Source organism: Anabrus simplex, chromosome 2 (assembly GCF_040414725.1).
Source record: "Anabrus simplex isolate iqAnaSimp1 chromosome 2, ASM4041472v1, whole genome shotgun sequence".
Classification (NCBI taxonomy): Eukaryota; Metazoa; Arthropoda; class Insecta; order Orthoptera; family Tettigoniidae; genus Anabrus; species Anabrus simplex.
This window is the reverse complement of record NC_090266.1, coordinates 290,169,002-290,181,585: the sequence shown is the minus strand read 5'-3', so window position 1 is coordinate 290,181,585 and position 12,584 is coordinate 290,169,002. Positions and strand designations below refer to the sequence as shown.

The window sequence follows — 12,584 nt, the reverse complement described above, 5'->3', positions numbered from 1 at the left end:
GGCGATATAACGAACGATTTATCGTAAGAAAATAATGTTATAATGATTGTATCAACTTCATTTAATTTGAGAATGTGCATTACTACAAAAATGTGTACTTTCACTACGAATTTGTGTATTATTCATACTTCTCATATAGTATTGACTATCGTGTATCGCCAAAGATGACTGACCACTCAAATATCACTGCAGTGATAGCAAAGAGTAACGTATCCGTAGGTGGTTTGAAAAGTTCTCGGAATGTACTAGAAATAAGTATCTTACCTTGGTGGAACTGCTTTTATTTTTCAACATAGTCTCCCTGTAGACTAGTGCATTTGGTCCAGCGATGTTCCAATGCCTTGACCCCATCTCGAAAATGAGATTCCCACAGGCCTGCAAAATACCTCTCCAATTTGGCTGTCAGTTCTTCCCTTGTAGAAAATCTCTGTTCACCGAGGAAAATTTTCAGCTTGGGGAATAGATGAAAGTCTGATGGTGCCAAATCAGGTGAATAAGGTGGATGTGGCAGCAATTCGTACCCCAGTTCATGAAGTTTTGCCATGGAAATAACACTTGTGTGCGGCGGAGCATTGTCCTGATGAAAGATGACCTTTTTCCTTGTCAAACCAGGCCTTGTTTCGCGTATCTCTTCCTGTAGTTGGTCTAGGAGGTTTGCATAGTATTGCCCCGTAATTGTTTGGCCAGTAGGAAGATAATCTATCAGCAAAATGCCTTTTGCAAGTTCGCCTTTTGCAAGTTAAGAATCTCATTCCGTATTGACGGTTATCACTTTACAAAAGAAAATATTTATAAAATTGATAGGAGGATTTTATAAATATTTTCTTTTGTAAAGTGAATGCCTTTTGCATCGCAGAAAACTGAGGCCATGACCTTTCCGGCCGAACACACTGCCTTTGCTTTCTTTGGTAGTGGTGAATCAGCATCTTTCCACTGCTTTGATGTTTTGTCTCTAGGGTATAGAAGTGGACCCAAGTTTCATCTGTAGTCACAAACTGGCACAAAAAATCTTGTTGGTTGCACTGAAAACGGGCCAGACTTAGCTCGGACATTCCAATCTGGTGTGTTTATTGTCCAATGTCAACACCCTGCGGCACCCATCTTGCGGATAAATTTTCCATACCCATTTCTTTGGTTAAAATATAATATACCCATTCAGAAGACATCCCTACAGCTTCAGCAATCTCCCGCACTTTCAGTCGACGATCCTCCATGACCATTTTATGCACTTTTGCGATAAATTCTGGGGTCGTAACACTTTTTGGTCGTCCACTACGCGGATCATCATCCAAGCTCTCCCGACCAAATTTAAACTCGCTGGTCCACTTGGCAACAGTTGAAAATGAAGGAGCAGAGTCCTCCAGTGTGTTCCGAAAGTCGGCATGAATTTCCTTTGCTTTAATACCTTTCTTTATAAAGTATTTAATCACTGCTCGAATCTCAGTTTTTTCCATTGTCACAAATCACCACGTGGGAACAACAATAAAGAGTCGTCACTACCACACTCCTGCAGCTAGAGCACTGACGCGCCACGTGCTCACTCACGAAGGATGTGTGATTATTGCGCGGGAACCTTGTTGCTCTAGCACTGATATCTAGCGGTGATTCCGAGAACTTTTCAAACCGTCCTCGTACATTCATGATGAAAGACGACTTTGATATTTGACAGCATATTTAAATTACCCAAAGTTGACTTCTAAAACTTGTAATAAAATTTTGCGGACTTTTCACCCCAGACATTCTTGTACTCTATAAAATTGTTGACTGCCTATGAAATCCTCATCATATGGGACAGGAAAGGTCTAGGAGTGGGAAGAAAGCGTCTGTGGCCTCATTTAAGGTACAACCCCAGCGTTTGGTCTGATGTGAAAATGGGAAACCATGGAAAACAATCTTCAGGGCTGCCGGCAGTAGATTTCTAACCCACTATCTCTTGAACACTGGATACTGGCCGAATTTAAGCGACTACATATACTACAGTATATTTCATGCCTTACAGTAAATGATCCAGTTAACAATGAACTATGTGGGTGAACGGTTCTGTCAGTAATTCTCATTGTAGCATAGCTGTGAATAGATGGATGAACGAATGAATAAATGCTCTACTCTCCCAATCACGGATGATCACCCAATGGGGAGAGAGTATTCATTTATTGTAATCATAATTAATACACGAAGTAACAAGTAGTTTTCTATAATACAAAGTACTAACAGATAACTGAACTAAGAAAATGTTACAAAATTATTTAATTTCCTAAATCTTCACACATCACATATATCGACCATAACAACCACCTAGAAGATACCCTGTTTTCATTAAAGTATTAAAAAAGCTTTAGTGAAATAATATTTGTTGATTAAGGTACTGTTTGTCCTTGTTGCAGCCTGCAAGTGTTGTAGGAAGATGTCCTAAAAAAAAATATATATATATATAAAACGAACCAGGAACGCTGGTCCTCCAATCATTTCGCAAAGTATTTTAAAACTTTGAAACACCCGCCATGCGCGCTACCAGGCTGCCGGCTGCAGCTAACATGTGGCAAGTGACGTAGCGTCCGGCTCCACTCACCCAGCCTACGTATCATCCATAGAAAGTTCCATTCCTTCTACCTGGAATACCTTCCATAGTAATTATCATATGAGCATGCGAATAACATCATAATATCAACAATATCTCCAAGTTTTGGTAGTATCCTCCTCCGATTAAAGAAATTAATGTCGTCTAATCGTGGAATTGTGTAAAAAGGTAAAAAAGAATGCGAAATTGAAGATATGTTAGAAGTTAGTGGAGATAGTGAGCTTTCTAGTTGACGTTCAGAATTGTATTCTGATGGATGTAGTAGTGATAATGATTCCGAGAATCATGAGCGTTAACAAATATTGTGTGAAGAACGAGGGACAAGGCAACAAAGAAACGTTACTAGTGATATCTGGAGTCAAAATATTCATTTTGATGAACTAAAAATATGGGAAAACAATGCCGGCCAAATGACGATTTTCCTTCTGGGAGTTAAGAAAAAAGATTTTTTTGAACTATTTGTGGGATAGGAATTTTATGAGATAGTAGCAGAACAGACGAGTGTACATGCCAAATATCTACAAAGAAAAACTGGCAATGTTGATACTACTTGGCAAGAAACTAACGCTGATGAAATAAGGGCATATGTAGGAGTTCTAATTTATATGGGACTAGCTGATGTACCCGTGCTTCGATACGGAATTCTACATTGTATACAGAGTTCTAGGTTAGGTAGTGTACACGTTGTGAGCAAAATTGTATTAAATTGCAAAGCTCTTAACGTTACCCTAGAAACGTGATGGCGATGTTACCAAACATATTTTCTCATATGAAGACTGAGTTAGGGAATTTTCACTGTAATGGTAAACCAGCTTGCATACCATCAGCCACAATAAGGCTGGGAAGCATTCATTTTAATCGTAGACACTCACTCTCCACCTGCCTTTTTACATCCTCAGGAAGACTGTCTTACTGGTTTTCCCAACTGAAATGAACAAACATTACAGTGACGTCAGTAGAAATGGCGCAATTAAAAGCAATGCTTTCATATGAAATACTGGATCAAATCACAAACCACACATTTTCTCACTTTTAACGAACAGGTCTAAGCTCCCGATATTACAGTCCAAAGTTTCAGAGCAGAGATGACCAAGCTGCAGACAGCTGTGATCCGTGAACAATCTTAGTCTTTTTCTCAGCGGGGAGGAGGTCGAATAGTGGAGACTCCTAGGGCAAAAATCATGTCCTTTTACCAATCTATTTCCTAGGAGTACAAGATGAGTCGGTAAATATCAATTCACTATACTGGCGGCGGAAAAATCTATCTGACTTGGAGGCAAATTTCTCCTCCAAGCCAGAGGAGAAACTCCCTCTTTACTGCTAATTTGGAATAAAATTAATGTAGAATTTAACAAAAGTGAGGAGGAAGAAGCTTAAGAAACGGCTCTTTCCATGGTTGTACATTGTATACAGTATTGTATTGTATAGTAGTAGTAGTATCAGTCTTCAATGATTTATAAAAAAAGCGTGAATTCCCTGATGAGTGGAAAGTAGCCAAGCTAGTGCTGTTATTGAAGGCAGGGAAACTATCATTAGTTCCATCAGCATACAGGCCACTTTGCTTATTAAACACCTTGAGCAAACTTTACGAAGGATTGATTAAAACTAGACTGGAGAAAGAACTTGAACAGGGAGGACTTTCTTCGAACCAGTTTGGATTTAGAAAGGGTAGAACCACAACCCAAGCTATTGAGAGGGTGATTCAAATACAGGCAGAAAGCAGTGAGAAATGGGCTGCCTTGATAACGCTAGATGTCAAAAATGCTTTTAACACTGCTTCTTGGAGCATTATTTTGAGAGAACTTCGTAGGATGAACATTTCTCAGTATCTACAACAAATAATCGTTAAGTACTTCAAAGGACGAAGAATATGATTTCATGATTTAGAAGATCTTGAAATAAGTGCTGGCGTTCCACAGGGATCTGTCCTAGGACCCACCTTGTGGAACATTCTATATGATGGTGTCTTACGCTTGCAGCTGACAAAAGGGACAACATCTATTGGTTATGCAGATGACCTTGCAATAGTGGTAATAGCAGAGAATGTAGAAGAACTGAACTTCCGAGTAAATGAATCACTGAGACGAGTTAACCTTTGGATGGTAAATAATAAGTTGAGATTGGCTCCACATAAGACTGAGGCTGTAATTTTGAAAGGTTCCAGGAATTGGAAAAATGTCCGTTTCTTATTAAATGATACAGTGATTATCCCAGGAAAGTCTGTACTATACCTTGGGGTTCTTATTGACAGGAATTGCACATTTGGTGCACATGTGAAGGCAGTAACCCAAAAGGCAGAGAAGAAGGCATCGGCATTAGCCAGACTTATGCCTAACATCGGGGGACCAAGAACAGTTAAGAGACGGATTATGTGCTCTGCGGTATATTCCATTTTACTTTATGCTGCACCTATCTGGCACAATGCACTCAGGAGGAAGATTCACCGAAGAGCTATGGAAAGAGTACAGAGGAAAATGCTGCTCAGAGTTACCTGTGCATATCGAACCGTTTCGACAGCAGCTTTACAAGTTGTAGCTGCCAGTATTCCCATTGACCTCCTCGTTGTAGAGAGAAAACTTTGGCATGAAAGGGGTGCAACTATATCTGCTGAAGAAAAGAAAGCCTTGAGGAACCAACTCTTACTAGACTGGCAAGACTGATGGGATGGCACAACCGATGTTGGCCAATGGACAAAATAGCTAATACCCAACATAGGAGACTGGCTTAAATGTAGACATCGGCAGGTAGATTACTATCTGTCGCAGATCCTGACAGGACATGGAAGATTCGGCGTATACGCCATGAAGATGGGAAAGACGCAGGGAGACGGTTGTCGGTACTGTTCTGAAAGGGATACAGTAGAACACACTTTTTTCTACTGTGTTCGATGGGAAGAAGAACGAAGGAAAGCCTGCCAACAACTTGGCCGACAACTCACGCCAGGGAATCTGGTTCAGATTATGTTAGAGAGCCCGTTTGCCTGGAGCACAGTAAAGACAATGGCGACAAGCATTATGGGGATGAAGGAGAAAGAAGAGAAAGGAAGAACTTAATAATATACATCACTCCATTCTGATGTGATGCCGACAAGCAGTTCCAGAATGGTCTGAGTGAAGAGGGCAGGGGTTTTTAGTTGGTGCAAATCCAACTCCCACACAGAGTGGTGTCTTTAAAAGATTTTCCCCTGCCAAAAAAAAAAAAAAAAAAAAAAAAAAAAAAAAAAAAAAAAAAAAAAAAACCTACTACTACTACTACTACGTGAGCCTCTGCCTTAAATATGCACACTGCTCATTCAAAACAGCGCGTCAGAGTAGGGATCGAACAGCTGGAATACTATGATGAATCGGTGTTACGTACCAGCTGTATCAGAAAATGTATGAACCAGAGGAATGGCATGCTAAACAAGAAAGTTTTCTAACTCCCTGGCTATTTTCCGCCAGTGATCAGTCAGCCTATTATACTCGGTATGCAGCAGTAATCCCATCTATCGGAGTTGAGAGGCAGCACAAGAGATAAAGAACACCGCCACTAACAATGGTCAATGTAATGTTTTTGTTCATCAATGTTATGCGCTTTCGATATTGTAGGCCTTCACATTTAGTTTTTTCCGACTCTGAAATACCACTCCTATTATAGTCGGTACGGTAAAACTGAATAAAATATACATGGTCGGAAATTGTATTCTCTGTAACATTTGTTATGTAGTACTTTTCGATAGAACCAATAACATAGGTATTTAAAAATTAAATTTTAGGTGCCTTCCCCTAAACTACAATTTAATCCTGCTTGAATAAAACTGTTTATAGCTTAGACTGTAGTTTCTTATTCGCCGTCTCTATATACCGATTTTCATTAAATTCTGTTAACCCATTTTCTCGTGGCTCGGTGTTGATATGGACTTAGCAACAAAAATACAAATTCATGAATATATGTGTTATCATAGTCGGTACGGTAAAAATGTATAAGACATAAATGGTCGGAAATTTAATTCTATATGACTTTCGTTATGTAGTATTTATCGATATGACCACTAATAATGTAAACATTTGAGAATTAAATTTTAGACCTTCCCCCAAAGTACCATTTCACTCAGCGTGAATAAAATGATGTATATCCTAGATTTTAGTGGCTCATTCTCCAATTTTGCATACAAATTTTCAATGAGATAGGACCACTAATAACATGAATATTTAAGAATAAAATTTTTGGCCTTCCCCTAAACTACCAATTCACTCAGCGGGAATAAAATCATTTATAGCCTACATTGTAGCTACTTATTTCCCGACTTTGCATACCGATTTTTATTAAATTCTCTTCAGCCGTTTTCTAGTGATGCGTATACATACATACATACAGACAGACAGAAATTACGGAAAAGTAAAAATTGCATTTCCTAGTTACTGTGAACATGACCGAAACAGAAATACCATTCTTTTCAAATTCTGAGCAATGTACAGACAAAACTCTTATTTTATACATATAGAAAATACAGTAGACAATTATTTCCTAGGAGACTTTTTGCACGTGCCCATTAGTAAGGCAGGCAATGACACTGAAATGGTTTAGGAAACTTGGGCAATATTTACAAATAAGTAGCCATGCAAAGAGGCCAACACCACAAGATGAACAAGACAAGCTCTGCAACTTACCGAAAAATTCGTAATTTTGTACGCACCTGGCTAGAAACTCGCAGTAGATGAAGCTATGAGAGGTTTCAAGGGAAGATTTATCTTGAAACAGTACCTTCCAGGAAAACCCACAAATGGGGTATCAAAGCATGGGGTATTGCTGACAATGGAAATGGCTACCTTCTGAAATGTGAGATTTACAAGGGGAAGAAACACAGGACCAGTATTTATTATCAGGAGAGCAGGTGGTTTTACACCTGACAGTCATACTGGGGAAAGTGGTATCACGTTTACTTCGGTAACTTTTTCAGTTCTGCAAAACTGATGAAATTATTGCTAACCCACAACATCTATAGTTGTGCGACGAGGGTAAATAGAAAGGGTTGGCCTGATCAGTTTAGGAAACCTGCACAGTTGAAACACAAGTGGGGAGAATGTAGGAGAATGCACAATGAGGGTTTACCAGCAACAGTTTGGCAAGATAAACGTACTGATTCTGTAAATGATGGTACAGTGAAACGAAAAACTGGTAAAGGCAATGAAGAAATAGAATTTGCGCGTTCTCGGGCTGTCATAAATTACACAAAACGTATGGGTGGCGTAGACACGAGTGATCAGAAAAGAGAATACTACGAGGTTGGGCGATCATCTAAAAATGTGTGGAAATTTATTTTTCATTTTGTGATCAATGTGTGTTGTGAACAGTTTCATTGTTTATGATATGAGTAACCGACCAGCTCTCACAGCTCATGGAAACAGACAGCTGAACTTCTGGCATAACTTGGTGCAACAGCTGATCGGGAACTTCATGTCCCGCAAACGTACGGGCAGATAAAGAAGTTTACCCGTCAGCTGTCCATCCCCTAAATTATTTCATTCTCTTGTGAACATACCTGGTCATGCAAAATTGTGTGCTTTGTGTTTACAAACTAAAAATAGGGCAGCTTCGAGGAGAGGCAAACAATCAACATTCAATTATAAGCAGTGCAATATACCACTGTGCAGGACGGGGTGCTTTTTGGAATACCATCAGGAGCGAAATGTGGACATTCAAAATTAGGGTGAGTACACATTTATATGCACTAATCATTTAGGAACGATATGCAAAAGAAATTACATTTATATCTTTATTCGTTTGACTTCTAGTTATTTTCTTTTAAAGGGTGGTATTTATGCTGCTGTGCCTATTGGTATTTAAAGGACTCTGTCAGAAAACGCGGTAATTACGGCCGGGCATCCGCCTTTAAATGGGGAACGACAAAGGGTTAATTAAGGTACAGCCCCAGCATTTGTCTGGTGCAAAAATGAGAAGCCATGGAAAACCATCTTCGGGGCTGCATGCAAGCTCATAGCTAAGCAAAATATATTATCTAAGGGTGTGGAAAATTTAAATGACGACTGCTGGCAACGATGAAGCTTCAATGATCTTTAATGTCTATATCAAATATGTAATAGACAAGTTCTCTAAAAAGTTCATCAGATGTTCCATAGGTCCACAATACAACCCACAATGAAGAAATTGAATTATTCACAAGACACATGTGAAATAATCTTGCATTTACCTGCTGTACCACACGGAACCTGAGTGAAGTATGCATCACAATTTGTAGCTCAGGTAGAGGGCACTTACACACACCAGTAAGAATGTTCATCAAAATACAGGCTGAAAGGTTAATGTGGACGTCTACCAGGTCTAGGGATCATTTTATATGTACATGGGGCTCGCTCTTTTCACTAGACCTTCCATATTTCTGTACTGAATTGATGAAAACCTACAACCTGTTGTCCAGTCATTGACTGGGTCAGGGTTGTAATGAATGAATCAGATATAGGCTATTAGTACGATGGGGTCGCCACTCCCAAAGTGAATTACTAATGACCGATGCGTGATATGAAATGAGAAGGGAGAGTGTTGCTGGAATGAAAGATGACAGGGAAAATCGGAGTACCCGGAGAAAAACCTGTCCCGCCTATGCTTTGTCCAGCACAAATCGCACATGGAGTGACCGGGATTTCAACCACGGTATCCAGTAGCGAGAGGCAGATGCGCTGCCGTTTGAGCCACGGAGGCTCTTCTGTACTGAATTACGGTAAATAAAATAATACTAACACCTTGAAGCATGCATAAACTGGATCGACAAACACGTTCTCCATTAAGGTAAACCTATTTAATTTTACATTATTGTATATAAATGTTTATTTACTATGCTACTAAAAGAAGAAGAAAAAAAAAAAAAAAGGATTGGAGAAAATATCAAGCAGAAATTATGTTCTAAGCAACAGTATAAGGTACACTCACATTCTATACTCCCAGGAAGATTAAACAAAAGATTGATCCACTTGGCCACGAATGGCAATGTCAAAGGATACCGGGGAGGGGATGCATTTGCTTTAGCAATAAAGTTGATTTAGGGATATCAAATACCAGAATCTATGGTTTGGAGAGCAGAAGCTGAGCAGATAATGCAAGGAAGCGCAAGTCATTGGAGTGCGATTCCCATATTTTGGCATCAATTTCTAACAGTCAGGCTCCTTATCGGAATGATCAGCATCGGAGCTTTCGGTGAAGTTCCCAGATTCGACTCCTGGCTGGGTCAGGGATATTAATCTATCTGTTGAATTTCTCTGACTTGGGGACTCGGCACTTGTGTTTGTTGATAATTATGATGTTGTTTAAAGAGACCTAATATGTAGGTCATTGGCCCTTTTGTGATTGTCTCAACACACTTCTCTTTGTACACACACTACTCTCCGCACTGCCAACAACACTCCTTCAAAAGGGGAAGCACATCCGGTCATAAAATTGGGCCAAGTACCTGTGTGACTCAGTTCCCAACAAGGGCAGGGGAAAAGCCATGAAAGGAGGAGGAGGCATTTTCAAACAAGAGGAAGAGTTATGGGAAGGCAAGGTCAATGTTGTCCAAGAATAACTACAGCAAAGAATCTCTTGTTAATAGACAGTTGGTGGTACAGGTGGCAGAATGCAATGCAAATACAACATGCCTTTCAAACAGCAACAGGATGATAGATTCACCTCAAGGTTTCCATAATAGTCTTTTAAACGAGACAAAGGCCCCTAGTGTGCGTCTTGTTGACAATTTGACAACATATGGCAATAGAAACTGGGTGAGCTGCATTCTGTTCTCTGCTGAGTCATGAAATCATGATACAGTGTGGAGCCTTACAACTGACGTAGCCTCATCTAGAAGGAATGTAGGAGATGAAATTACCCAGCTTCTTGAGCAATAAACATCCTGGTATACTGGTGGTGGTGGTGGTGGTGGTGGTGGTGGTGGCAGACAGATGGTGTGGGCAGCAATCAATACTGTGGGTGTATGGACATCCATATCACTCGATATGGCAAGAGGCTTGATGATGCCTGTTGTTTTAAGGGGCCTAACATCGAAGGTCATCGGCCCAATATGGCAAGAGGACAATTCCAAAGAAAAGAGACAAGATCCTACAACTTGTTGTTTTGCCTTATGCTGGTGCCATTGGTGATTCGTTTCTTTTCATGGAAAATAATGCTCGCCCACACACAACAAGAAGCTTGCTCACACGGTTTAAATTCAATAGGAGATAGCCATTGTGGCAACTTATCCCCAACATCTCATTTGGTTCAAGCCACACAGGTACAGAGTAGTGTATAGGACTACAGTAGAGTCTCGTTAATCGGAACTAACTAGGACCAGAGTCTGTTTGGATTACAAAATTTTCGGATTAACAGGATAATATTTTCTAATAATAATCTTATTGTTTTTGCATCACGCTAACTACTTTTACGGTTTCCGGAGACGCCTAGGTGCCGTAATTTTCTCCCGCAGGAGTTCTTTTACGTGTCAGTAAATCTACTTACACGAGGCTGAAGTATTTGAGGACCTTCAAATACCACCGGACTGAGCCAGGATCGAACCTGCCAAGTTGGGGTCAGAACGTCAGCGCCTCAACCGTCTGAGGAAAATAGTTTCTATAATACAGTACAGTACATACTGTAATTTGAAATGTCCATTCTTTAGCGGTTACTGATGTGATGTTTATGAGACGCTGGATTAACACTGCATCTTCGAGTAGGTTCCAATCACTGCGGCAAAAGAAACTAACACACTTTGTAAAGATAAACGACCAGTGATTGATGGTTTATGATGAGTAATTATGTTTGCATTAAGTTATTCTAGTAAAATACGACTAATAAAATGCAAGATAGGAAACTTAAAAGAGTCCACCAATCATCTCGTACTTCTGCATGGTTTTGTTACAGTTTATATGTTTATATGTTTTATTGTAACACGTTGACGACGGCGTATTGTTTTCCGAGTTTATTCATTAGGAACAAAGTGAAAAATCAGAGATACTTGAACTCTAATGGATATATTAAATACTATTAGACATATTAAGTGCAGCATGTTGGCGTTAGGGTGTACTGTGTGCACTGTGTGCTGAGACTGCCCGGCAGGTCTCATCGTCCACAAGTAACGCACGGGGTTCGCGCGTACTCTGTGACCCGCCGGTGACCTCACTGAAATTGGCGTTCTTTATGCAGCATTGTTTGTTTTGATCGAACGTAGTGTTGTGAAGCAACATGTTAAATGTGTGTCTATTCTTATATTTGTACATATTTTTTCTTCATATAAAATGATTTGAGTAATGGAACAACCATATTGAATAATTTCTTAATTATCTTAGCTCCTATGTACTCCCTGCATGTCCCACTGTAAACGAAATTAGTATGCCTTCTGTAGTGACGAACCAGAAAGGACGAAAGCATAATCTGTGAACGGCGCGCGATACGGCTCCAGTATATATAATGTGTCGTGAGACCGCCGGCGCGTCTCGCCGTCCAGAAGTAAAGAGTTGGCGTGACCCGCCGGCGGGTCTCATAGTCGCCAAAGTGTGATTATGTTATCTCATGTTTATACAATTCTGACTCACCCTTCATGACCACTTTGAAACTGACATTGTACTTCGCATCTTCATGTTCTCTCATTTAATCACACTAATGTAACACCTTGTAATATAAATGTCTACATGCTAGCCTATTTCCCACATTTTGGCTGAAGATGACGCCAAACAGCGTCGAAACTAGTTCCAAGTGTAAATATATGTTGTAAATAAACTATAACATTTATTTGTATTGAAAAGGTGGACCCTTTTAAGTTTCCTATCTTCCATTCTCAGTTCAATACGGACAAAAATGAAATTCTTTGATTTAAATAATAAAATGCTAGTAAATCTTCATTCTATAATATGTTCTTTCATTTCAATAAGGATATTTAAAAAAAGTAGCGTACTCCCTTGTATCTGACAGCACATCATTATGTAACTAATATTTGAATGAAATAAAATATCTCATATATATTATAAATGTTATCTTGTATAAT

At 39.6% G+C, this 12,584-nt stretch overlaps 1 protein-coding gene across 2 annotated transcripts in view; it reads right to left on the bottom strand.

Moving 5' to 3' along the window:
• The window catches only part of Nipped-B (Nipped-B cohesin loading factor), an 804,192-nt gene that overhangs the window by 282,593 nt on the left and 509,015 nt on the right, over positions 1–12,584 (bottom strand). The gene's annotated exons all lie outside the window — the stretch shown is intronic.